At 42.2% G+C, this 26,408-nt stretch overlaps 1 pseudogene; it reads left to right on the top strand.

The window, feature by feature from the left end:
* Nucleotides 1–26,408, top strand: part of LOC120440347 — an 82,113-nt pseudogene that overhangs the window by 6,867 nt on the left and 48,838 nt on the right.

Below are 26,408 nucleotides of genomic sequence, written 5' to 3'. Positions count from 1 at the left end.
GTCCATATATGTCTAAATTACACACATATTTATAAGATTACTAAAACAATGCACTGATGCAGCAGTCTAAGCAGAGCTTCTCAGTCCTCCTGTCTCCCTGGGCCACCTCCTCCAGCTCTTCCAGGGCCTTTCCAAACCCAGCAAACCCAGGACAAGCTGATCTTTACAGCTTGTCCTGAGCCCTCGTGTTTCCTGACATACCTGAACAACTGGCTAATTTTCATGAAGCTCCTCAAACTAAATATCTCTAAAGCTGAGCCCAGTCATCCTTCAGAAGAAGCTAATTTCCTCTCAAGTCTTATTCTTAGCTCGTGAGCCATAAGTGAGAAACATAGACCGACCAATAACAACCTACCCGCTCAGTGAGTGGTACAGCATCCACATCAGTCTGCCTCTCAGTCTCCCGCTCAATCTTCCTCAACTCATGAACAAGATCCAGAGAAACATGAACTCCTTAACTTGGGGCAGGAAATCATTCCTCTCCCGGAGTGTTAGAAACCACGATTTTCCTGCTGAGAAGCAGTGCCTCAAGGTGGAAGTGTTAATTATCATTCCAACTGTGTTGCATTTGGCTGCAAAACCTCCCCAGCTGGAGCTGGAGATCACCTCTGACTGGAGCCAGCAGCACCACCATCTGCAAAAAAAAGCAAAAGATGTGATTCAGAGGCGCCCATCCAGGAGCTCCTGGCTCCACATTGGAATTCTGTCCATAAAAGTTATGAACAGAAACTCAGAGCACAAACGCTGAAGCAGGTGGATGATGAGAACTTATTTTGAATTCAAAAATTACTTTTTTCTTTTTCTCACAGGATCTGAGTAACAAAGACATGAAGAGAGATCTCTATATTGTCTCACAAGTTATCAGGACAGGTAAGTTATGTTATGTAGGTGGAAACAATTCCTGCAGAAATGCCTGAAATAACAGAATAACTTTGTCAAGTTTATAATGTGCACCTTTATTAACCCGAAATACCATTCAGACTAAAAAAGAAAGAAATGAATGGAATCAGAATGTGTGAGATGAATGTCCTTGCAGCAAACCAACATTGTCTAGTTTTATTATTTGCTGCTGGATGATGGAACTGGAGCTTTTCTCATTGTGTGACGCACACGCTTCTGGTTGCAGGTCGAATGCTGCTGAATGACAGTAAGAAGGGTCCTCCGCACGTTCAGTACCGTCGACCGTATGGCTGTGCAGTCCTGGCCATGAGCGACGTGCTGCAGACCATCTCAGAGCTCAAAGAGGAGAAAGATTTTGTCCTTAAAGTGTACACGTAAGTGTCTGCACGCGCAGATAACAAGGCAAGAGAAAATACTGAGGGTTCGACCTGTGGTGAAGCAGTGACACAGATATGAGTCGCTGGTGTTGATCGATGATGTGACAGGAGACATAAGCAGCCATATGAATCCAGATGAAGTGTACAGATCTCAGGTTTAGTTGCTGGCGCTTCATTGGACAGGTGGACAATGACCCAACAAAACAAACTGCAAATGCAACCCAGGGGTTTAGGAAGGTAAAGAAGGGCCAATCAGCTGATCTCAAACCTGCCAGCATTTCATTTACAGAGGAGAAAACTAAAGGCAGGAAGAACCAACAGCTGAACACAGCTGCAGTAAGAAGCTGGCAGAGTTACAAAGGACGAAACAGACTCACTCGTAATGAGTTTGGACTTGAGAAGGTCGGCACCTGTAAGGGATTGTTAACAAAATATTTTAAAAGTTAACTAAAATGCTTTAAAATATTTGTGTTACGATTATGCTGATTTGTTCAGGTACATGTGACCCTTGAAATAAGTGGACTGTTTTTTTTTTTTGGTAAAGTCCTGATATTAAAGCTAAAAGTCTTTGTTTTAAATCCATATTTATCATGTTACTCTATGTTTGAGTGAACTAAAATAACAAAAGTGCCCAAAAATATCAGCTTACAGCACACACACACCCAGAGCTCAGAGATAATATCCTCTTTTTGGAAAATCATATTGTCCTACACTAAATATTTCTGGGCTGACAGAAAAGGTCAGAGAGAGAAAGAGGAGAAGGTTAAAGATAAGCGAGCTGGAGAGACAATGCCATATATTTTTATTATAGCTTTACTTCTGTTCTTATCTCTCTGTCACCACCAGCCTCTTCTTTTTTTCTCTCTCTGATGTTGTGCTGTGTAAAGGAAGAGAGAACGAGAGTGGCTGCACACAGCCTCCTCACTGTCAGTGCAGTCTGTAACATCAGCAGCTATTCTTTCACTCACATGCAAAGTCGATGGTCGGCATTAGGGACTACCCCTCGGCTGAGACCTCTAAAAACGTGCCTGCAGGATGTGTGTGTGTGTGTGTGTGTGTGTGTGTGTGTGTGTGTGTGTGTGTGTGTTTTATGCTTCAGTCTTAGCTGAACTCCTCCGGTCGGTTCACGGGTGGTTAGACATCTTCTTTTCAGGCTTTGTGTTCCAGCATCGTGTGACGTTAATGGGACTGAAAACATCAGTTTGTTAGAATCACCCGAGGAAAATGTAGATCTACACGTTCACTCTGAAGAAAGACGAGTAAATTAAGAGTGGAATGAGCGAGTTGTTTTAGTGGATGGGGCTATTTTATGTTAATACAAAAATCCAGCTAGAGATTCTGCTTGACACAGCGCAGCTCATCCACTGTATTATCTGCAAATAGGTCTGCTAGTTACTGCTGTCTGTTTCTTTTTTCTTCCTGTTGTTTCCTTGATTAAGCGTTCGATCTGTAAAACTGTGAAAATGCTATTTCCTGTCCTCTAAATGGCTCAAAGATGCCATTAAAGGTTGTTTAATCCGACCTTTGGTCTAATCTAAAAACTGTTTTCCCTTTATGAAACAAAAAAAATGAAAACAAAATGTATGATTTGGCCGAGAGCAGCAGTCTCTAGTGCACAGAAGTGTGCAGTACAAACAGAGATGTTACATTTTCCAACAAAACAGAAGAAAAGATGCATTTCCACAAACATGTGGCAGGTCGACATGGAGAGTGGGTTTGTCAAGATATCAGCGGTGAAGTCCAGGTGAAGATGAACAGCACACAGACAGATGTTTTGTTGCATGGTTGGAGAAGCAGCAGGAGTGAAAGGGAAACCTACAGGACCTACTGTCATGTATCGTTTGGAAATGGTGACACCGACAAAAAGACCGGAGGCCAGGCTGAAGATATTAAGATCTTTACTGGGAATGAGCAGGATGGATGGATTTGAAATGAATATGATGAAGTTGGAGTTCCCACGCAGAAGAAGAGAGGATTCGTGGACATGAAGATTCAGTGGACAGATGTTTGGTGTGGCAGAGGAACATACAACAGAGAGGGTGAGATGGAGACAGCTGATTTGCTGTAGAGACTGTTAAGGTTCAAATATTGAGAGAGGAATCCATAAATAACCACAGATCCAGGCGTGTGCAATTAGACGGCATTTTAATGAACACATGTGTGAGTTCAACAACCCAATCAGTGTTGAACTGTCTTTCTCATATTCAGACAACTGTTTTATGGGGTTAAGAATTGTACAGCCCCCTTTTCTGTTACTAGGCAGATTTACGTCACACCAAAACCACAATGACTTTTAACATAGAACATCATCTTCGTGTCGACGGCTGATGCTTCCTGTTAGCCCGCCTTCGCTGTCGCTTATCTCCCTGGAACATCAAGTGCACTTCCTGTAGAAAATGTCACTAATACAGGCACAACTTCTGCATTTCTGCCCTACCAAAATAGATTTACCATGGTGTGTATGTGTGTGTGTGTGCGTGCGCATGCGGGCGCGTGCATGCTGTGTACTGCGACGTGTCATGACCTCTCACTATTTGTCTGTCTGTGCGTGCAGAGTTTGCATCTGCTTTCTGAACCTTAGTTGACCTCAACTTAAGCAACTTGAACTTTCCCCTATCAGTGATCCCTATATGTGTACTCTACTGAATTAATGTTTTGATCAAAAGCCTCTACTAAAAGCTTAAATCAAAGATAAATGCATACTAACTCTTTGGCTCTTTGGCTTTCACTCGCTCTGCTTTCGGTTTCACTTCTGCAAAACATGCTCTGCAGACGCATTTCCTGTCAGCCTGCAACTCAGTTTTCTCACCCACTGAAGACTATGTGTAAGAATATAAAACATTCAAAAACCTTTAAATTATAGATTCAACTGATTATAACTGAACCTGTAATAAAGACTAATATAATACCAATATATTTTGAACATCTGAGTGCATCTGAATGCAACATCACATGAAATGGTAATGATGATTATAAAATAACAGCAAATAATAGCAATAAAATATTTCTATTCCCCACACTCCCACTCTCGACCTCTGGACCACCAGAGGTCGCCATACATTATGTTGGGTCACTCCTTGGCCCATTCAACTGCTTCCCTGTCCACCCCTGACGTCATGGACATTTAGGATCACTGTTCTTAGCTCTGACCCTCTCTTGGCATCCTGTGACTTAACCAATCAGACAACCTCATGTCATCTAGGTGGTCTTAGTTATAAAATGCCCGCTCCCACTTGAGAACACTTCATGCTTAAGTGGTCTCTGCTCCTCTTCTGGGTCCCACTCTAGTGGAACTCTGGCCACCTGCAAAGGAAACAAAACACTTTCTCCCTAGTACGGCTTCCCTGCCTTATGTCCCTCAGTTGTCTTCTTTATTCAAACCTAATGTTACTCAACCTAATGTTACTCAAAACATGAACCTAATTTTGTATTTGGTTTTGACTTTGATTTTATATCTCATTCAACCGTACTCAGCATTTGTAAAACTCTCACAGCACTGCCTTTAAGAGAATCGGAGGAAGCACGTCTCTGCATGTGCTTCCTCTTTGCTCCTTATCTGATCATCAACATCCTGTACACAAAACGGTCACTGCTGCAAGGGCCTGCCTCTCATCTAAAGTCACCTTTCACAAGAAAAATCATCATAAAATCATTATAAGGGCTTATTCTACTAAAAGGATCAAAGAAAAAACAACCACTTTAATCACTAAGTGTAAGCACCTAGTTAATTGCTCCTAGATAAACTTCATCATAGCTAAAAGCTGAACTCTAACTGTATTTTGAACTCCCATTTCCTGGGGATAACCTGTTTGAATCTATCATTTTATTTCATTTTGCTGCTTTTAATGTAATGACTCCTTCTAACTTAAACTTTGTCAGACTTAACCAACATATATAAGCTTTCTCCCTTTGCTTCTGTTTTGCTTCAACAAGTATTTGTTATTCTGTATCTGCTTTTTATATAAGAGGACTAAGTTAGAGCTGCATGTGTTATCTCAATATTTTATATGTCACTCAGTTTAGTTACAAGCAAAACTCCTATTCAGTTCCTCTTTCTGTCATTTGTTATTGGGCCAACTCAAATTCAGTTAAAAGCTAAAGGAATTTCAGGCCCTAGGCCTCACCTATGTTTAAACCATATGTGTTTGTAAGCGTGAATGCTGTTTATCCTTCTGTTGCTCCAAGTCCCCTACAATATATCGACTGAGACATAACGCTCATCGAAGCTTATGACCTTCAACTGGACCGAACCTCAACTCGGTTAATGAGCACGATTGCAATGTGTAAGAAAAAATCATTTCTACATATATAATCTCCAATATTATTCATTTGAGTCAGCGAGACTTTTAACATCCTCATAAAAAGCTCTCCTCTACCCTAGAAATAAATCTATTTACTATCTGTTTCTAAAGCCTACATTATAACAACATTCTAGCATTATGTCACTGTTACAACTTATCCTAAAAATCAAAAAGAAATCCCACATTTTCTACTCATAAAATGTTCACTATTTTCCCCAAAGCCTATCCTTTATTCCCACAGTTTCCCCCCTAAGTTTGATGTACAACTTCTTATTAACCCCAGCAATTTATCTTCTAAACAGAATTCAGTTCATTTTACTCCTTTCTTTTAACAAGTCCTCAGTTTTACTATATCTAGATTATCAAACAACCCCAATCATTATAAAATCCTAGTAAAACCCCTTTCACATTAAACAAATTAAATCTTAAATCCCTCTCTTTTTTGACACATCTCATGTGGCAAAAACTCAACATGCTCCACCCAAGCTTAACAAATCAAAAGGAAAAAAGGTTAGTCATTTCATTTCTCAGAACAGCTCAGCAATTCTCCTCTCCGGTGTTTTGCTCCAGCCCTGAAAACCTGTGTTTAAGGAACAAAATCAATTTAATCATCATGTCAAATCTCCTCCAACTCGTTGCTCCATGCAAAGTCTGGATCCTTGGAACTTCCTGGAAACAAAACCTGTACTTTACATATCATACTCTCCCTTTATGATCCAATCTGTGTCATGACACAAAATGAACTTAAACAGAACAGTTATTAATCATGTGTTACCTCAGTTAATGGTAACTTAAGTTACATCAATGTTTTCCCTTTTAGCATTTTATAATGTAATAACATGGTCTAACCCAAATCAATAAAACAGAAATTCACTCAAAGGAACATCAGCATCCCCAGATTTAAGTCTCCCACTTGTCCTGCTTATGGCAAAAGCAAAACAAAGCATCCCTTTCTTTTCCTCACATGATAAATCTGTCCACATTTATTCATTCCCACCTTAGTCCAGTCACTCACATTCACTCACATGCATTCACATGATATTTTTTGCTGATCTGCAGCCTTCCACGCACGTCATCAGATGCTCCACATCAGCAAAATGAGCTCAATCATTTGTTGTTTTATTTCCTTTTCCTTTTCAGGAAAATAGTTCTCTATACTTTTGACTGGAATGAATCGATACAATCCATTTTAGACAGAGACTTGCCGCCAATCAGTCTCTGATTGTAATCAATTATAATTCTGTAAAGCCCACCTGATTTTCGTACTTGGTAATTTTGTCAGCGCCGTCCGTTCACTCTCTTCCAGGCCTGCTTAGAACAAAATGAAAAAGAGAGCTGATTATTAGCTCATCAAAGTACAAAACAAAATCACCTGACAGGTTTTTTCCTGAGTGCACTACTAAAAATTTTTGGGGCCCCTCTCAGACAGATCCATGTCTTAATTAAACACCCTCTCTGGAAATAGAAACAACAGCCTCAAAAATCTAAAACAATCTTAAATTTCACCCGCTCAACACACGAAAACCTCGTCAAAAGATCAAAGACCGTTTGCACAATGTCACCCTTCCTCACTTTACCATGTGTTCATTCAGCACAAGATAAAACCAATTTCAACAACGTATCATCCTGAAATTATAAATTTCCTGTCCAAATCTGCCCTCTGAACAGACCTGACCACCGTAATCAAATATCCTGATACTTTACCATTATATATTTCTCCCAATACTCTTCAACAGCCCCGATCTCTCTTGAACTGAAAGCCTCCGACACACACACACACAGGAAGTGTCTTTGTCACTCACTCACTCCAGCTAATTTGCATAAACCCACAGCTCAACAGCCAACTTAACAAGAGGAATACATGTTTAAACCTTATCACATTATTAAATTATTTTCATTTTCTTTCTATACTAATCACTTACTTTGATAAATCAGTGCGAGAGCACTCCTGAGTCACTCTTATAAACACTTTTCTTTTGTTTTTTCCATCTATTTTAAATCTTTCCATCTATTCTATTAACCATTCACACCATTCTCTCACTCATACAAGCAGCCACCAGATCTTCATTGCATATGCTTATGTTCTTAGCCAGGTTTTAATCAATATCTGTTCATTAATCTTCATGAGCTTGTCTCTGTAAGGTTAGTGCATTTTCTGTTTGTATGTGTGATTTTTATAAATGTTTCTTTATGATCTTTGTGATCTTCTAAATGTTTCTTTTGCAGTGTTCCAAACTCCTTTTGACAGGGTGTGTTTTCTCTCTTTGGCTCATCACTGGTCATTGTTAATGACATTTCCCCTCGCCTGTGCCCAGTGGCCTTACCTGTTAAATCCGTCTCCTCCAGTGACTCCAAGGTCACTCCGGGACTTAGGTTCAAGCAATCGTGACTGCGCCTTGCCTTAGGGTGTCCCAGGGTTTCGAGGTGGGATCTTACCCGTCATGGGCTGTCCAGCCTTCCATGCCCGCCTACTACAGTGGCCAACTGGGCAAGGGTGTTATCAGGCCTAGGGGACACACTGGTTCTGGAAACTAAAGGAGTGTAAACTGCTTTCTTTATTAAACTTTCCAACGATAATTTCACATGGAACAGTTTGTGTACGTCATGTTTTCAATTCATTAATGTAATTGTTAGTTCATGTATTTATTTCTCTCGGTCTGTCTCTTTTCTAAAACCTGTAATTAATATAATTTTATTACTTTATTACTTTTTCTTAAAACATGCATTCGCTTCATCTTCTTAAAATTTAACTCTGTCTATTTCTCTGGGTGCTCCCCTGACATCATCAGTCACACACACCTTCCTCTCACACACACAGCAGCACAGTATTTCCTATTTCTCTTTCCTGTTTCTACAGATTAATCAAACACTTGTTTTTTCATATTTACAGTCTACAAACCCTCTTTAGTTTTACTAAGTCTTGGTCTAAAACAATACACCTTCCTTTCACTCACACACATTTAAATAGAGCTCTTCCACACATCATAACCTCACTCATGCGTTTCTTGAATTAAAAGCACTTTCAAACTTTAGCACATCCTACTTTTCATCACACAAGAAATATATTTCACACTCCTTTATTCCATACACACGTTTAAAGGTTCTAACCTCTTTAGTCATTCAGTAATCGTCTCACACACTGTCTTTTCTTTCAAACTCCCCCTTTTCACTTACTCAGACAAATCACCCAGTCACTCAAATCAAATACTGACAGCATTCACACAGTTAAAATCACACAAAATACGCTTTCATACGAGTATTTTGGACATGCCTTCCATGATCAGAAAGAGCAAGTCAAAAGAAAAAAAAAAAGAAAACTGAAACCTCTCATCGTCTCACACCCCGCTTTTCCCCACACACACATAACTGAAAAAATAAAACACACCAACATTTATGGCTCACGAACTATACATCTATCAAAATTCAGTCATTTTCTAATCATTTTCTATACATCCACACTAATATATTCACACTGTATTCACACTCTCATAATAAGCAAAACCAACCTCTTATATACAGGCATTTAGCAAAAAGCTCAATTCTGTCGACATTGAAACCACCCTCTCTGCGCGTCCCCGCTGCTCATTTGCATTTACACACACCATCAGTGCACATCCGGCTGTGCATTACTGGCACAGAGACTGATCTTACTCATAGATCTCATATTTTATATTACAGACGTCTTATTAATTACAACTGCACAGATTCTAGGCCTCTTAGCTCCTACGAATTTCGACAAATTTAATAATAACCGCCCAGCGGAAAACTCCCTGAGTTTTTTGCGACCAATTTAGCCATTATCCCGTCCCCGACGGTGGCCCGATTGCTAGTGCCCTAACTGAATTTAAAAGCGTTAACCAACCCAAACTCTGCCTGAAGCTCTATTTTTTGGGCATTTCACATCCCAGGCTTCCCCGAAGTTTTAAGTTAAAGTTACACGCCCGAAACCGGGTTTCTACTGGCCAAAAAAGCGCAGATACCGTTCCAAACGGTAAAGTGGTCCAACCACTAGCTTATCTCAGGATGCCCTGTACCCCACGGTCAAGCCAAACCGAGCTAATCCTATTCGCCGATAGGTCAACAATGCGCGTCCACATCGAGGAGGGATCGCAACGTCCGGGCTATGCGCTTCTTAGCAGCCCAGCTGCCGTTCTTGAAAAATTTAGAGCAATTTGAACCAACAATCTACATCCAAACCAGGATTAAGATTAAGGACAACCCTCAACAGTTTTAGAGATTCCCCAGTCCTCTTCGGATGTTGCCCGAAACTATCCCTAGTCATCGCTAGGTGAAGGATAAATTTCTCTATCCAGCAGGGAGCGTCACCTCCGAGAAACTTCTTAAAGGTTGCATAACCAATGGGACTTGAACCCACAAAATGACCAAATTCCCTATCATTCTAAAAGTTCACTTAGCAGTCCAACTGCTTTCTCTTTTCATTCCTTTATTCTCATTACTCAGTACTGTCACTTATACTTCATTATCATTACTTCAACCGGTAAACTTCATCAAAATTTCGCCAAACTTAAAAAACAGACATTCACCAGTAATTATCAGTGAGTAGACTTTAATTTGACATGTCCAATCTAGCACATTTTGGAAAATTCAACAGGTATGTGCCTTACCTTTGTTTAAGCCGGCTTGTCTCTCACTTCAGACCACTGACTCCTATCTGCCCATCTAATCACCACAGACCCCGGATCTCTCCGTCTACACCATTCCCCTCTCTCACCGGAACGAGCCCCCAAATGTTACAACGAAGAGATGGAAGAATTTAAAAAAAAAAAGTATTATCCATGGACCTGCTCCAATTTATGGGTGTATTTAAGCTCTAAAATTTCCCCTCCTTTCCTCTGACATGTCAGCGCTGCTGTTCTGCCTTGCTACCTGTCATCCACCTCACCACCCCAGCATCCACCCATAGACCACGCCCCAATTTTATATTTTGTATCATAATTGCAATGATTGATGGCACGTACATCCCAAAATAACTGGCAAAATAACTAGATTTCAAAAGCCTATTATATCCGACTGAAGTTTTGTTGTATAAAACACAAGTTACAAATATATTGTTATCCTTTATAAGACATGATTGTTATTTGTTGTTTTCCAGGTGTAACAATGAGAATGAATGGTACCAGATCCATGAGAACATCATCCATAAGTCCAGCACCAAATACACGGCACCCAGCACCAACTACGGTAGGAGAAACCAAGTGTTTGTGTACCCTGAGTTTGGATGATTGGACCCCAACAAACTGAAGCTCATAGTTACATTTAAGAATAAATAATATGTTAATAGCTAATATCTCAAATAACTGTGTATTCCTTTATGTAACATTATAGACACAACATCTCCACTTTCTTTCACGCATACTTTTCTGGGTCTGAACTCGGACAAGCCCCCAAATAGTTGTTATCCCTGTAACGGGCTACAGCAGTGGTCCCCAACCTTTTTTGCACCACGGACTGGTTTATGTCTGACAATATTTTCACGGAACGGCCTTTAAGGTGTTGTGGATAAACACAACAAAATAAAACCAGTACCAGTACCAAAAAAAGGAAGATTTATTCATAACACGCGAGAAGAAACCCAGGGACATCGAGTTAACGATAAAAATAATGAAAAAATAATGATAAAAACCCTGAAAAACATAAATTTCACACCCGAGCCTCAACTCTCATGGACCAGTACTGGTCTGTGGCCCGGGGGTTGGGACCGCTGGGCTACAGGATGAGGGGAGTAACAGTAGAGTATCCATGTGAAAGAAAAGGTGAAAAAGATTACAAACTCAATCCTGATTTTAATAAAATCTGTAACTTAAAGATTTGGCTTGGCCTCTATGCCCTAAATAATCCAGAAATAAAAGAAAAGCACCAACAAACATATAATGTTAGAAGATTGGAAATAAAATGAAGAATCCGCTACCAACAACACAAAAAGAAGAAAAAACACACTCTGCAAACAGGAGGTCACAGTTACTCACGAGTAGCTTGACATAATTAAAATACAACACATGGCTAAGGCTACTGTATGTTTCACCCTGAGGAGAGGCAGAGCGCGCCCATAGAGAGACTGAGCTGCTCTCCTCCCCAGCTCTTACACTGTAGGGCTGATTGATCGCTGAGTGCAGCCAGCTGTGCCCGCACTCCACTGGAAATGACGGGCAACCCAGCTTTGGTAAGAGAGGAGGCATAAAGGTTAGCAACCAACACCCAAACAACACAGCAGGCTTGCTACAGGTATATCAGAGCACAATTTATTGTCCTAAAAGTATATATTTTTTTATTCTGCGGAATTTTTTGTCCAGGTGAATTATTTTGGCCACAAAAATCAGAAGCAGATAAAATATCCTTGCAGGGTTACCCTGCAACATTAGCAGTGTGGTGGTGTTTTTGTGAACACAGCAGCCGAGGGTGGAGGCAATTTCTAGCACTCAGTTATTGCTTCAGCCCGCTGATGTTCTGTGTGGACCCTTTCTTCCAGTCACTTTATTACTTCTGTCAAAGCACAGAGGGGAGGAGCAGATTTTAGTCCTGCAGCACTTGTGACTCGTTTTATTTCATCGCTGATGAGTCAGCCGGCATTTCAGGAACACTAAACAAACTCACAGAGTTCCCAGGAGCAACTTATTTAGATTAGAGCATCTGACTGACACATGCAAGTCATCACACTGACATCAGCGGGAAAATCATATTGTGTCACTGTCGGGGACTCTGATCCTCCTCTGCCCCAGTGTTAAAGTCTGTGAACTCCCGTGGCCCTGCACAGATATGTGTCTTTTAAAACATAATCCAGCAGGATACTTTTGTTTTCAGGTGAAGAGATGAACCCAGACTCATTTAACAGGCTGAGAGTCTGCTGGAAAAGCAGTTTGGCAACGTTTAGCATGCATTGAAATGTTTGTTCTGATTCTGGGAGATCAAACGAACTCTGCAGCTTCAAAACTCTGTTTAGACTTTAAGTTTATCTGAATTTTATGTGTGGCCTAAAGGCTGTGCTTTTAAATAGGGCACTTTTTCTGTCTTCTTCCTTTGCTTTTTATCCATCTCTCTACCATCTTCTTTTTCTGTCAACCCACTCGTTCCCATTTCTTCCCCTTCACATCCTGCAGGGCTGATCATCTCCCTGCAGCTGCTGCGGGGCGACATGGAGCAGGTCCGCAGAGAAAACCCGCTCATTTTCAGCAGGGGGGTGGCCATCACACGCAAACTGGGATTCCCAGATGTCATCATGCCCGGTGAGTCACGTATCCAGCTTCATGTAGGCCTGCCCATCACAGCGCAGCGGGCTGTCCACCTCAACACTGCTATTCTTAGTTTACGTAACCACACAGCAGAGATGGACTCCATGAATAACACGTAAAATAAATAAAACAACAATTCAGGTTTAAATGACGTAAATGGGTCTGACAGGAATAGAAAAGTGCTGAATGTCTGGGCGGGTTTTTGTATATCTCTACCTTCTGCTTTTGAAGATGCACTCAATGCATCATGGGAATCCCGGCAGCCTAGGTCTATTGCAGCATAACTAAGGGAGGATTCAGGGTCACCTGGTCCAGCCCTAACTATATGCTTTAGCAAAAGGAAAGTTTGAAGCCTAATCTTGAAAGTAGAGATAGTGTCTGTCTCCTGAATCCAAACTGGAAGCTGGTTCCACAGAAGAGGGGCCTGAAAACTGAAGGCTCTGCCTCCCATTCTACTTTTAAATACTCTAGGAACAACAAGTAGGCCTGCAGAGCGAGAGCGAAGTGCTCTAATAGGGTGATATGGTACTACAAGGTCATTAAGATAAGATGGGGCCTGATTATTTAAGACCTTGTATGTCCAGGATCCCTGAAAATAAACAAGTGACTTCAAGGCTGGACAGATGGACAGAACCACAGAAACTGATCTGCGCTCCCTCCTGCCGGGCTGCTGCTTAATTTAGATTCCTACATGGGAGGAACAAAGGAGTGAATCTGGTTTTTCCAGCAGGAACGTCTCCAAAACATTGGTTGAAGTAAACAGAGTTTCCCAGAATTGGACCCGCTTTCTGATATTCCTGCTTCCTTTTCTGAGAGCTATAAATCCATCACAGGGAGACAGAAAGACCGAATCTGTCAATTTGCATCTCTCCACTGACTTCATTTTAATTACAGTGGAGCTTCTCCTCCTGTAATATGTTAAAATGTTTTCTGTGAAGACCTTCAAAGCTGTAAATGTGTTATTATTTAATAACTCAATAAACTGAGTTACAGGCTTGTAGATATTTAAGTCCACAGATGTATTTTTCATAAGTGTGGAAATATCTTTCAGCAGTACTTGGCTTAAGTCACTTTGATTATTTAATGTGTCTTGTTTAACAGCTTCCCAGCTGTTTCTGTCAGCTGTGTCAGTTTGTAAAAGATATTTCAATCTTCTCAACAAGTGCACTGCCTGCTGTCAGAGACATGTTAGGCATACACGCTCATTTATTTATTAGTCTTAGCTCTTATCTGTACCGGTGAAATCATTGTGAGGCCCCAGAGGAGTGACATCATTTATAAGGACTGAAATCAAGCAAAGTTAGCGCCACAATTTCTTGAAGTCCAGCCCCTCTGCAGGAGACTGGAGCTCAAACTGTCTGGTCCTGGGTGAGGAACCAGACAAAGAGTGATTCAAATGATTTGCCATGGGAGACCCTGCCAGAGGTAAATCCCCCCACCCCCACCCTTGAAAACATAAAAACTGAAACCTCCACCACGATAAGGTAGTGATCGTGTTGTTGAACAGAACATGGAAATGTCGACTGTTAATCAGACCTTTAGAAACCTGTGGCGCTCTGTATGAGCAGATGTACACACAGTACAGCAGCTTCTGCAGGAAGTAAGAACCAGGGGCAAAAACTGGCAAAAGAAAATAAAAATGGCAAATGTTTGGTAAATCTTAGAGAAAGCAAAAAAAAAAAAGAAAATATAAAAATATGTACATGCATGTATAATATATCGTGATGTCTAACTGTGAGGGACTCATAGACTCTTCTTTAGACCATGTTGGAGGTTTTCTTGGTGCACTATGGAGTTTAAATATGTGAATTTGTTTCTAACTTCACTTTGAAAAGTAAAATATTATAGTTCCTTAAGTAAAAATTTATTTTTCTGAGTTTTCTCATAAATTTGCAGCTGACACAAAGATTTTACATTTTATGTCTGAGAAAACTTTTATTTCCATATCTGGATTTTAGGTTTTATGCCTCGTTTTTCCAACTGGCTGCGGCCTGATTAAGAAAGCACAAAGATGGACAAGTGTGTGTTTGTGTGTGAATGCTGCATTAATACAGCCTGATATCACATCCAAGCATCAGCTGGATTTACATACAAAAAGCATCTCACTGTTTACTTTTTGTATCCACTGCTTGCAGCTTCAGTCAGTTAAAGAAACCTTACCTGTCCCACATTCATGATTACTTTTTAGATTTAGCAGAAATATCAAACCTGATGCTGCTAAAGCTAAAGTGCTATGATCTCTACAGTCTCCTGTTAGTTCGTTTATGCAGCCTATAAAATATGTGTGTAAAATATGTTTTGTTTTGTTTTTTTTTTTTTTGTTTGTTTGTTTTTTTTTTTTTTTTTTAAACCTGTCCCGCTTTGGTTCTTTTGCCATCAGAATTATTGTCTAAAGGCGAAGAAAGATGCCCAACGGATTTACTTTACAAATGGACCATCCCAGCCTTGCCGTAATGGTCCATTTGATTCAACTTTTTATTGTTTATTTTATTTTCACTTGCTGAATACGGGACAGACTTGACTGGAGGAGAGAACGTGGAGAAAGAAAGAGGGAAAGAAAAAAACCTGAGAAGAGGGACGGGGAAAAAGGGCAAAAAACAAAAACCAACAGAATAAGCAGACAAAAAATACATATATCGATCACCTGGATCACCTGTTGAGAAAGAAAAAAGAAAGCAAGCAGAAGAAAACGAGAGTAATAAACAAGATCACAATGATATATGGGAATATGACAGTAAATACTAAATATTAAACATTATTGTGCAGCACGTGAGATCGACAGCGCACAGTGTGCTTTGAGGTAGAAGCCAAAAAGGGTGTAGTTTGTGTGTGTGATCACCCGTGTGTGCACCTGTGAGCATGAACGCTTGTTTTTTTAAAAGGTTCCTTCATGTAATGATCTGCTAGAGGGTGTGGGGGGCCACTGCCCCGACCTCCAGGGCATGAAGCAGGTATGGAGGAGATCAAGACTCCAGACATCCAGAGGCCCCCAGAACACAAGAGACCAAGGAAGACCAACAGAGGGGCAGCCACGCTATCCCAGAAAGAGCTGAGGAGAGTCCCAGATGAGGGGTCACTCAGCAGCCATGGAGCAGAAGCCAGGGGGGGTTGCAGTGACGTGCCCGTGAGCTCCGCCGGCAGCCAGCTGTGCCTGAGTGGCCGAGCCCCGGGCCGAGAGGCCAAGGGCACCCCATCCCCAAAGTGGCCCGAGCGAGCCCCAGGCTCCAGGCCCCAATAAGCAGCCGCCAAGGAGTGAGCCGGTGGGTACCTGGGCGCCCACCCCCGGAGACAGAGAACCACCAACGCACCGATGTCTGAGGGCGTCCGCCACCGGCAGGGGAAGTGGTGGGGGGAGATGGGCCTCCAAACCTTGGAGGGCCTGAGATGTCCCCAGAGAGGTGGCGTCTGATACCCAACCTGACATATAGACACAGACAAACAGGCACACACAGATACAAACATCTATTCCCACCCTCATGCTCTCATATACAATTGCTCAACACTCACCCAACGTGGAGACAGACATAGAGAGACGCTGTACACACAATCACACTCCCCAAGCGTACTCTAAGCCCCGAGTCTAGGTACCCTTGCCCCTGGAGGGGGAAACTGCACCCAGACTCAGGTGGTGTAACCCTTTTCCCTGCGGTGGGGAGAAGCAGACCGCCCGACTCCGCAGCAGCAGGAGGCCCCATACACCAGACCCCAGTCGGACGGCCAACTCCTCCTCCTAGCCCCCCTGCTCCAGCAGGCCGCAGAGAACGGGGGTGTAGGAAGACTCCAAACCTCCCTCCACCCGCTCATATGTACTGTTGATGTATGTGTGTTCTAAGGTGCATTTAAAACCCAGGAGGGCATGGAGCCACCTGCCAGAGCAGCAGGTAAGCGTATAGCCCCTCCTGCTAGCCCTCAATGTCTACATGTATTTAAAATTGAGAGGTGGGCAATGACGCCAGGGGTGAGGTGTACACCCTGATGGTAGTTTGGAATCCGTGTAGCGTGCCCACCTCCAAGATCCTATATGTATGTGTAATGAGAGTGTGAGTAATGTGAATGTCTAAGTTGTGGGATAAAATTGAGGCAGAGGCAGCCAGAAGGGGACAGAGGGGGGGGATGTCTCCTCTGCACCCTGGTGACACACCCCTACCCCAAGGCCCTGCATGTGGGGTGATTGTGGTGGAGCGGGAAGAGGAGGCCGCTGGAGATGGGGAGGGAAGGAAGGGAGGGCAGTGACCCTCCTGGGGCCAGCTCCCCGCTGACCCCAGTAGGCACCCCCATGCTGTGCAACCCGCCAGGAAAGGGGGCCCAGGCCCATCCGGACCGGGGCCCAGTGCAGCAGCGCCTGGCCCCACAGAGCCCGGGACAATTCACCTGACCCCACCACAGAGAAAACTGCACCCACCCCATCATCCACTCATCTTCCAGACTACACAAGACAATAGACGCCCAGGCTGAGATCTTCCTCCACCTCTCCTGTATCTCCCCTCCTGCAGAGAGAGTTCCTGAAGAGAGAAAGCTCCTGCAAGATGTGACAACCTCCCCACCAGTTGAAGAGCCCCCAGGTGGCTCGATGCACCGCGGCACCCGCGCCAGGGCCGGGCCCCCATACACCCACCCGCCCACAACCTCGGCAACACACCAACCAGGACCCAAGCCCCTGAGGCCCGGCCAGGGCCCCAGCCCAGAGACGGGCGCCCCAGAACCTCACGCCCATCCCGGACCCACCCAGGGGCAGCCAGGCTACCAGGTCAGTAACCCACGTCCGTCAGCACAGACCCTCCCCTAGCCCCGCTGCACGCAGCCACGAGGAAACCGTCACCTAAGAGCCAACAGAGCCCCTAATTGGCCATGACCGCTACCCCGGGTTGAGCCCCCAAGGAAGATGCTCCTGGGAAACCCCCGACGCCCTAAGCCTGTCCCTACCCCACACCAATCACAACAGTGAAGGTGGGACCAAACTATATTTACCCCACTAGGTGATGGAGCTGATCAAAGGAGCCCAGAGCAATTGATCTGATGTGGTGGCAGAGGCTGTATCAAGACTAATGTAATCTAATAGATAATTTCTATATTGGTTAGAATTAAGATTATTTTTATTTTTCCAGTTCATGAGGACTGTTTTCTTGGCCATGCATAGGGCAGTGAAAACCATATGGGCTATATTCTTTTCCGTAGTGACATTATCTAAGCTGCCCAACAAACATACTAAAGGAGAAGTTGGAATGTTACATTTCAGACACTTTGATAAGTCTTCACATATCTCACGCCAAAACTTCTGAACTGGTGGACAGAACCAAAGAGCGTGGATATAATTGTCCGTGAATTGGTTTGGCAGTGTGAGCAGTTGTTGGTAGACGTAAAGCCCATCTTGAACATCCGATGACCTGTATAGTGCACTCTATGTAGTATTTTGTATTGAATTAATTGAAGACTGGGATTTCTAATTAAATGAAAGGTTTTTAAGCAAATCTGAGACCAGAAGTTTTGGTCTAAGTTAACTGATAAATCCGCTTCCCATTTTGCAATAGGAAGTGATATTGATTCATCTGTTTTAGAAAGCATTCTGTATATTTTGGATAGTAATTTGGGGTTTTAAGAGTAAGAAATTGAACCACACTTGGTGGTGTTTGTAGTTCAACTTGACCTGGTTTAAATCTCTTTTTTAGTATGGATTTAATTTGTTGATATTCTAAAAATCTTTTCTTGTTGATCCCAGTGTGTAAAATATGTGACCACAGAAAATATTCAACATCCCACATGTATGTCCTTGACAAGTGAGGCTTTCTTAGAGGCAGAATTTCAGCCCCAAATATGTCTGTGAAGGTTCTCAGTCATCCAGGTCATCGTAGTCAAAGGAGTTTGCAAAGAAAAGCGTCTGGACTTCTTTAAGTTGCTTGAAGACGTTTCACCTCTCATCCGAGAAGCTTCTTCAGTTCTAAGGTCAAATGGCCGAGAGTCCCAGATTTAAACCCAGTGGGAGTATCCCCCCAAAGAGGGACAAAGGACCATCTACAAACGTCTACAAGAAGACAGCTCCTTGGAAGACAGGACCAACTTCACACCCGATCAGATTTGCACACTGTTAGACCTCTGCCTTACCACAACATACTTCAAATACAACGAAGGCTTCTACAGACAAAAACATGGCTGTGCCATGGGCTCCCCCGTGTCACCTATTGTAGCCAACCTTTACATGGAAGAAGTGGAAAGGAAGGCTCTTGGCTCTTTCAAAGGAAGAGTACCCAGCCACTGGTACAGATATGTAGACGACACCTGGGTCAAAATCAAGACACAAGAAGTGGAATCCTTCACTGCGCACATTAACGCTGTGGATGAAAACATCAAGTTCACCAGGGAAGACACAAAGGATAACTGTTTGCCTTTCCTGGACTGCGCTGTGCACATTGAAGAGAATGGCAACCTCAACATTGAAGTTTACCGGAAGCCCACACACACGGACCAGTACCTCCTCTTTGACTCCCATCACCCTCTGGAACCATAGCTGGACTGGCCATCGGGCATACCGGGCATTTGCCGGTGGGCGCTGGCGATTTTTTGTTTTATGGGCCGATGGATTTTTTTTTTTTTTTTTTTTAGGAAGGTATATATAATGAAAGGTTTTGGATTGGCCAATTGGTCATGATCGACTCTGGGCTGGACCAATTACAGCCGAGGAGGCGGATGCACCCTCCCCTTGTTTAGCAATCTTATAGACGAACTAAAGAAAATGGAGAACAAAAAAAGGAAAGGAGGTGTTTATGAAAATATCACTAAATCTGTCATTTATTAATTTTAATATTAATTAATGATCATGTCTCACCTCTAGTGTTCTTGGTCTTAATTTAAGGTTTTTCCTATAGCGATTGACAGATCACGTGACTTTCGTGCATTGCATGCCGGGAACTCGAGGCAAAACAATCCAAGTACCGCATCAAATGCAAGCATTTGCAGCACCGCAAAACGTTCATTCTCCGGTTCCAAAACCTTCTTGGTTTTCTTTGCCGCACAAAAAAGGAATGTACAAAACGAAGGAGAACAATGCCGGTCCGTACAAAGACAGACTCGACGAAAAGGCAAAGAAAGGATACGAGGAAAAAATCAAAGGAGTGAGAGGGTCAGACCCTTACGAGCACACAGAGTGGACAAAAGACGTTAGCGTGCTGCCCAACTTTCACCACGCTCAGATTTATAATTATACGGTTCTTGGAGTGAGTGCATACACTCATGAAGTTTTAGTACCTTCAGGTCACTGCAACAAGCCCAGGTACAGTTTACCGATGGATGGGTACAGGACCTTGAAATGCACCGTAGAACGAAAGACCATCGTACAAACAAAGGTAAGTTTACCAGTCTCACAAATCGTCGTCATAAATACACAATCGTTAACCGTTTATTAATATAACCTTTGAGCTCAACGGTAATTAATTAGTAGTGGAAATAATTTCTGGTACGCATTACAGAAATGTAGCAGTGACAATAATATTGTATGTTGTAATTGCACTGGACAATTAGTGATACAAAACAACTGTTTTATCCTGTGAATAAAAGTATATGTTTTTGTCGATGTACCGTGGTAATAACAGAAGCTTAAACGCAATATTGTGTCAGGACAATTCACTATTTATGCACAATAAATAAAGGAGCATACTGCTTGTAACCTATATCACCAATTATGTTAAGAAAAATGACGTATTAACTACTACAAAACACTGACCTTTGTGGGAATGCTTGGAGCAGACTAACATGTGAGCTGGAGTGTTCTGAGATGTTATATTTGGTATATCCAGACCATCCGTCGGCTCTTACTTGAAACATGGCTTAAAAATTTCTCTTCAACGACGTAATCCGACAAAAAACCCAAAAACGATCTCTTTACCCGTCGGCTTCCCGTGGCTGTCATGCGACCGGCTGTTGCAGTTAATAATACAACAGCTTCTTGCCATTTTTGTGTTTCTTTTATCGCTGTGTGACTGAGTTCAATTGAAAGCCTGCGTGCGCTAGTACCTCTTGCCTCAAGTTCCCATAATCCTTTGCGGTTTTACCCTGAATGACGCCACATTTTCAATCTCTATCCTAGTGGGCCGGTCTCTAGTCAAAATGCCCGGGCCGATTTTTTGTCCCAGTCCAGCCCTGTCTGGAACACAAACTTGGAGTAATTAGGACCTTACACCACCGGGCAGAACATGTTCCCTCTAAGCCTGAAGGGAAAAAAGAAGGAACACACACATGTAAAGGAAGCACTCAAAACATGCGGTTATCCTAACTGGGCGTTTATAAAGTCAGCAAAGAGGCACAGAAAAGAAGATCAGACACCAGCGAGGGAGGATAAGAAGGACAGACGCAACAACGTTGTCATCCCCTATGTAGCCGGTGTATCAGAGAAACTCAGGAGAGTTTTCTCCAAACACGACATCCCAGTGTACTTCAGACCCAGCAACACACTCAGACAGAAACTGGTTCACCTGAAAGACAAAACTCCAAAACACAGACTGAACAACGTGGTGTATGCTGTACAGTGCAGCGAGGAATGCCCAGACCTCTACATTGGAGAGACCAAACAGCCACTTCACAAGCGCATGGCACAACATAGAAGAGCCACCTCCACAGGACAAGACTCAGCAGTCCATCTGCATCTTAAGGATAAAGGTCACTCTTTTGAGGATGCCAATGTTCACATTTTGGACAGAGAGGACAGATGGTTTGAAAGAGGAGTGAAAGAGGCCATCTATGTCCACTGTGAGCGACCATCTTTGAACAGAGGCGGTGGTTTACGACACCAACTGTCTGCCATCTATAATCCAGTTTTGAGATCCTTCCCAGACGCCTTAACGCCCACTCACATCCTGGGCCATCTGACCTCAGGAATTCACATGACAAGGTGGGGCCAGGTTTCACAATGAGCTCACCCGAAACCCTGGCTGATTAGGTCCCACACCCGCTTTCACACCTTGGCGCATGTGATTAGAGGATCACCAGGGGTCCTTTGTCCCTCTTTGGGGGGGATACTCCCACTGGGTTTAAATCTGGGACTCTCGGCCATTTGACCTTAGAACTGAAGAAGCTTCTCGGATGAGAGGTGAAACGTCTTCAAGCAACTTAAAGAAGTCCAGACGCTTTTCTTTGCAAACTCCTTTGACTTCAGCCCCAAATATAATTTCTCCTCTGGTCTGTGGTGCTCTTTGTCCAGTGAGATAGTTATGATGCGAGCTGCCATGTTTTAGAGCTGCAGAAATGTCTGTTGCCCTTCAATAGACAGGGCTGAAAAATGAAGCTAAGGGCCAAAAACTGCAGTTCCTCTAAAAGCAAGTCAGTCCCTCAGACTTCATGTTAACTTTACAGCAGGAAATAAACCTTCTTACAGCCTGCTACAGAAATTATTCAAGGCTTTTACACCGTCATACCAGCTGTCAGGAGTTAATCTTTACATAATTACAAGAAGTGCTTTGAATACATCATCATTATCATAGATTAATCTGTACTACATCAGGTCCTCCTTTTTTAGCAGCCCTGCAAGCCAATCATTTGCTTTGTATTTAACTTTCACCTTTAGAAATAAAGGACACGAGTCGAGCAGCTTCATAATCCAGCTCATGAACCTGCTGTGTTGCTCTCATTGGTGAATACTCTCAATGATGATGAGCTTAACAGGTAAACAAATGAACATTTACATTAAGCTTCCCTCTACAGCAAACAGGAAGAAACCAGCAGGGCTGCACATCCCACAGGCACCAGTGTCTTTCACACCTCTTTCACATACATGAACCACTGCTCCCCTCAGGCAGTGATGGAGGGAGTGTTTAACTCCCATCTTTATACATTAAAGGTGACACCTCCTCTATGAGGACGAGCGGGGAGTGATAAATGAATCCACACATGTCCACACAGGTCATTAGTCTGTGTGTGTGTGTGTCAGCTTGAAATGTGTGCGACACTGTGCCTGTTTCGAGATTATGGATGTTTGCATCTTTGTTTCATCTTTACAAATAAAACAACCATGTGCGCTGGTGTTGACACATATTAGTCTGCATTAACATGTCTCTGCTGGTCCAGGTGACATCCGTAACGACCTGTACCTGACACTGGAGCGAGGAGATTTTGAGAGGGGAGGGAAAAGCGTTCAGAAGAACATCGAGGTGACCATATATGTGCTGTACGCCGACGGAGAAATCCTCAAGGTAGGGAAACGTTCCTGCTGTAAAAAGCCTTCTTTTGTCGATTTAGTGACAAGTAATATAAACAGAAGTTCAGCATCTGTATGCATCTTTCTTCTTCTAACAAAAGAAAATAAGTCTTTCATCAGTTTGAAGTTGTGCCTAATGTTAAACTTTAGGCTGGTTTATAGCAGTAAGTTTCTTTAAAGGCAGCAGAGAATTTGTAGCTCACAGTAAACATGTTTCTGGTGTTTTGATGGTTTAGTTCAAGTTTAGATTAGAATTAGTAACTAATTAAAACACACTAAGTAACAGCTGCAGCAGATGAACCACTTCCATGTTTTTGGAGATGAAATGATCTGCTTTATGAGTGGCCTGTAAGAGTAAAGTAAAGCTGTGAAAATGTTGTAAGTTAGAATAAATCAGTCACTATAAATGAGCAGCATAACCCACTATCAGCTCTTTTATGTGTGTGAAATCCACGTTGTTGACTGTGCACACTTCAGTACGTGGTTTTAGTTTCTGTGCCGGTCTTATGATTTCTTGGGTACCTACTGCCCCCTGGAGGTTTAACAAAGTACCTCATATAAAGAAACTAAAACACTTTAAAGCAGTAAAACATTTATTAACAGTTTCAATTATGTAAAAAATGTTTTACATGTTTTCTAAAAACTGTAGAAGCTTCTTACTGGGAACCAAAATATATAAAGTCACATTTTTCCATTTTATATTGATCAGTTTGTTGTATTAAAAGTACTCCTGAGAACCCGTATGCTGTTTTTTTTTTAAGGAAAAACACATATGCATAAATATCACTATGACAACAGAGTGACATATAACTGTGTTCCCTGCAGTTTCTGATTGGTCTGGTTCCTCTCAGTCGCTCCCAGCAGTGTTTCGGCTGCATTCAGGATTCAGTACAGAGTGTGGTTTCACATACATGGAAATGTATGCAGCACTGGTAACAGCAATGCACAGTAACATTAACCAACTGAGAAATTAGTCTTTTTGATTTTATGCTTCTTACTCGACCTTCCTGCAAATTTATAAGCCACCTAAAATTTAGGAAATGTCTTGGAATGATTTTAAAAGTCGAGAGTTTGTCTCCTGAATCCAAACTGGAAGCTGGTTCCACAGAAGAGGGGCCTGAAAACTGAAGGCTCTGCCTCCCATTCTACTTTAAATACTCTGTGAACAACAAGTAGGCCTGCAGTGTGAGAGCTGTTTGCTTAATTCAGCCTTAAAATGTATCTTTTTGCTGACAGAATGTCTCATCTGTATAAAAATCCTGTTTCTAATGAATTATTTTCTTTAATCTTTTCAAAACTAAGTAGTCTACCTTCTTCTATTACCATCTTTGATCTAGTATCCAATTTATTTGGAACAAAATGTGTGTCGTATATACACCACTTAAGAATTGCTATATCCTCTCCTAGTTTATAATCTTTTATCACTATTTCCCAAATTTTAAAAGTCAGCTTGATCCATGGATTTTCAATAGTTTCTATAAGATCTTACAGGCTACTTGTTCTGTCCTCACTAAGTGTTGTCCTCGTGAACGTAGACTCAGCTATACAGACAGCTAAACACTCTCCTAATCAAAATCCGAGGAACAGGTCGATGTGTTGAGTTGGATGATTTAATAAGGAAAAAGTGTGAAACTGTTGACAAAACCAGAAATATACCCGAATAAAACATCATAGAAATCACGCTCATGATCAAAATGTCAAAGAAACCACATGGCATATGAGCTAGCTTAACCTTACTAGCTTAGGTTATACATGCATTCAAATTAAATTCAAACTACAAACTATATCAGGCCTTCACAACAAATAATAATGCACACAAGCAGAGATGGGCAGTAACTCGTTACTTGTAACGCGTTTCAAGTAACTTGACCAACACTGCACACAAGTAGTGTCAGTGATATCAAACAATATTACTTACAGACAGTGTTGGGTAAGTTACTTTAAAATAGTAACTTAGAAGTAATTAGTAATGTAACTATCAAAAGTAACTCCGTTACTTCAAGTTACTCGTTACTTTCAGAGTAACTAGTTACTAGGGAAAGTAACTTTGGTTTTACTCAGAATTCTCTTGTTAATGTGTTGCTTCTGTAACTGGATACCCAGCAAGTTTGCCAGTCTTCTAGCTTGCTTACTTGCCACAAGTGCACTGTGCCACCTACCAATAGAAAGGAAAAAATAATGTGCATATTTCCACGAGAGAAATCCCACGCCTGGACCGTCGTTGACCGCCGCCATGATTCTAGCCTGCTTTTTACATCCAACACAAAAACTGCAGTCGTGGTGCTTTCGACTGTACTCAGAACTTGGAAATTCTGCCTTCTGAATAGGAAGATGTAGGTAACACCAGACTGCAGATGAGCTGCATACAGAGCTGGACTGGGACAAAAAAATCATCCCGGGGAATTTGACTAGAGACCGGCCCACCATTATAGGAAAAATCATAAAGCCTTTGAATGAAAACAAACACTGTTGTTACAGTGATCTACACTGTCTTGATGGTATATATGTATCAATCTATCAGTCGTTTGTTGTAAGACTCAGATAATTATTTTTTAAAAGCTAGTTATTGTAAATGAGAATAAGAAAACTGGGAAAACTTTGCTAGACCCGCCCCTGCACAGTTACCAGCTGTCAGCTACTTAGAAAAGGATCCTGGTGTTATTTGTCTATCAGAAACAGCTCATAACTTCCCTTCAACTCATTCATGTCACCTAAAAGGTAAACCTGTTTCTCCATCACCTGTTCAGCTCTGATGATTCAGTAAGGACATCTCCTGGTTTCATCTGCATGTTTCCCTCTCACCAGATAACTAAACCGACATCATGACCAGCAGCTTTACAGCTGTGGCTCCAGCAAACATCAGCTGATACTAGAAAGTAATATTAAATAAATTCTAACAACAGCTGATCAAGCTTAAACGTGCCGCTGTTGTTTAACACGACCTCCGCTGGTTTCCTCTTTCTGGCGCAAAGTTGGTGATAAACAAACGAGAGAGATTTTGGTGACTTTTGCACAGACTGAATGTAAGACAGTGGTTCACATCTCCATCAGTCCCTGTTGTCCGGCTCTATGTCTAACTTTATCTCTCCGTTGTATCCTACGTCCTTGGCACATTCTGCTCCTGACTTTTCTTGAGTTGTCAGATGTTTTAGTTTCTCTGCAGAAATGAAAGAGAACTGGTTCAACATTAGATGGTCTTCATCGTCACTTAAGAACATATGATTGAGCTCAGTGCACTGATATGATCTGACAGTGTGAAACTAAAGCCTTTTTTAAAAATATGCAGGTAGGCTGAAAAGCCCGTCTATTTGAATAAGATGTATAACCTTCATAGCCTGCAACACGTTTCTTACATGTTACGATTAATCTGACTGACCTGATCACTACAGAAGAGTTGTGTCAG

This window comes from Oreochromis aureus, linkage group 5 (assembly GCF_013358895.1).
Source record: "Oreochromis aureus strain Israel breed Guangdong linkage group 5, ZZ_aureus, whole genome shotgun sequence".
NCBI classification, from domain to species: Eukaryota; Metazoa; Chordata; class Actinopteri; order Cichliformes; family Cichlidae; genus Oreochromis; species Oreochromis aureus.
Note: the sequence above shows the minus strand (reverse complement) of the source record. Positions and strands in the feature narration are given on the sequence as shown.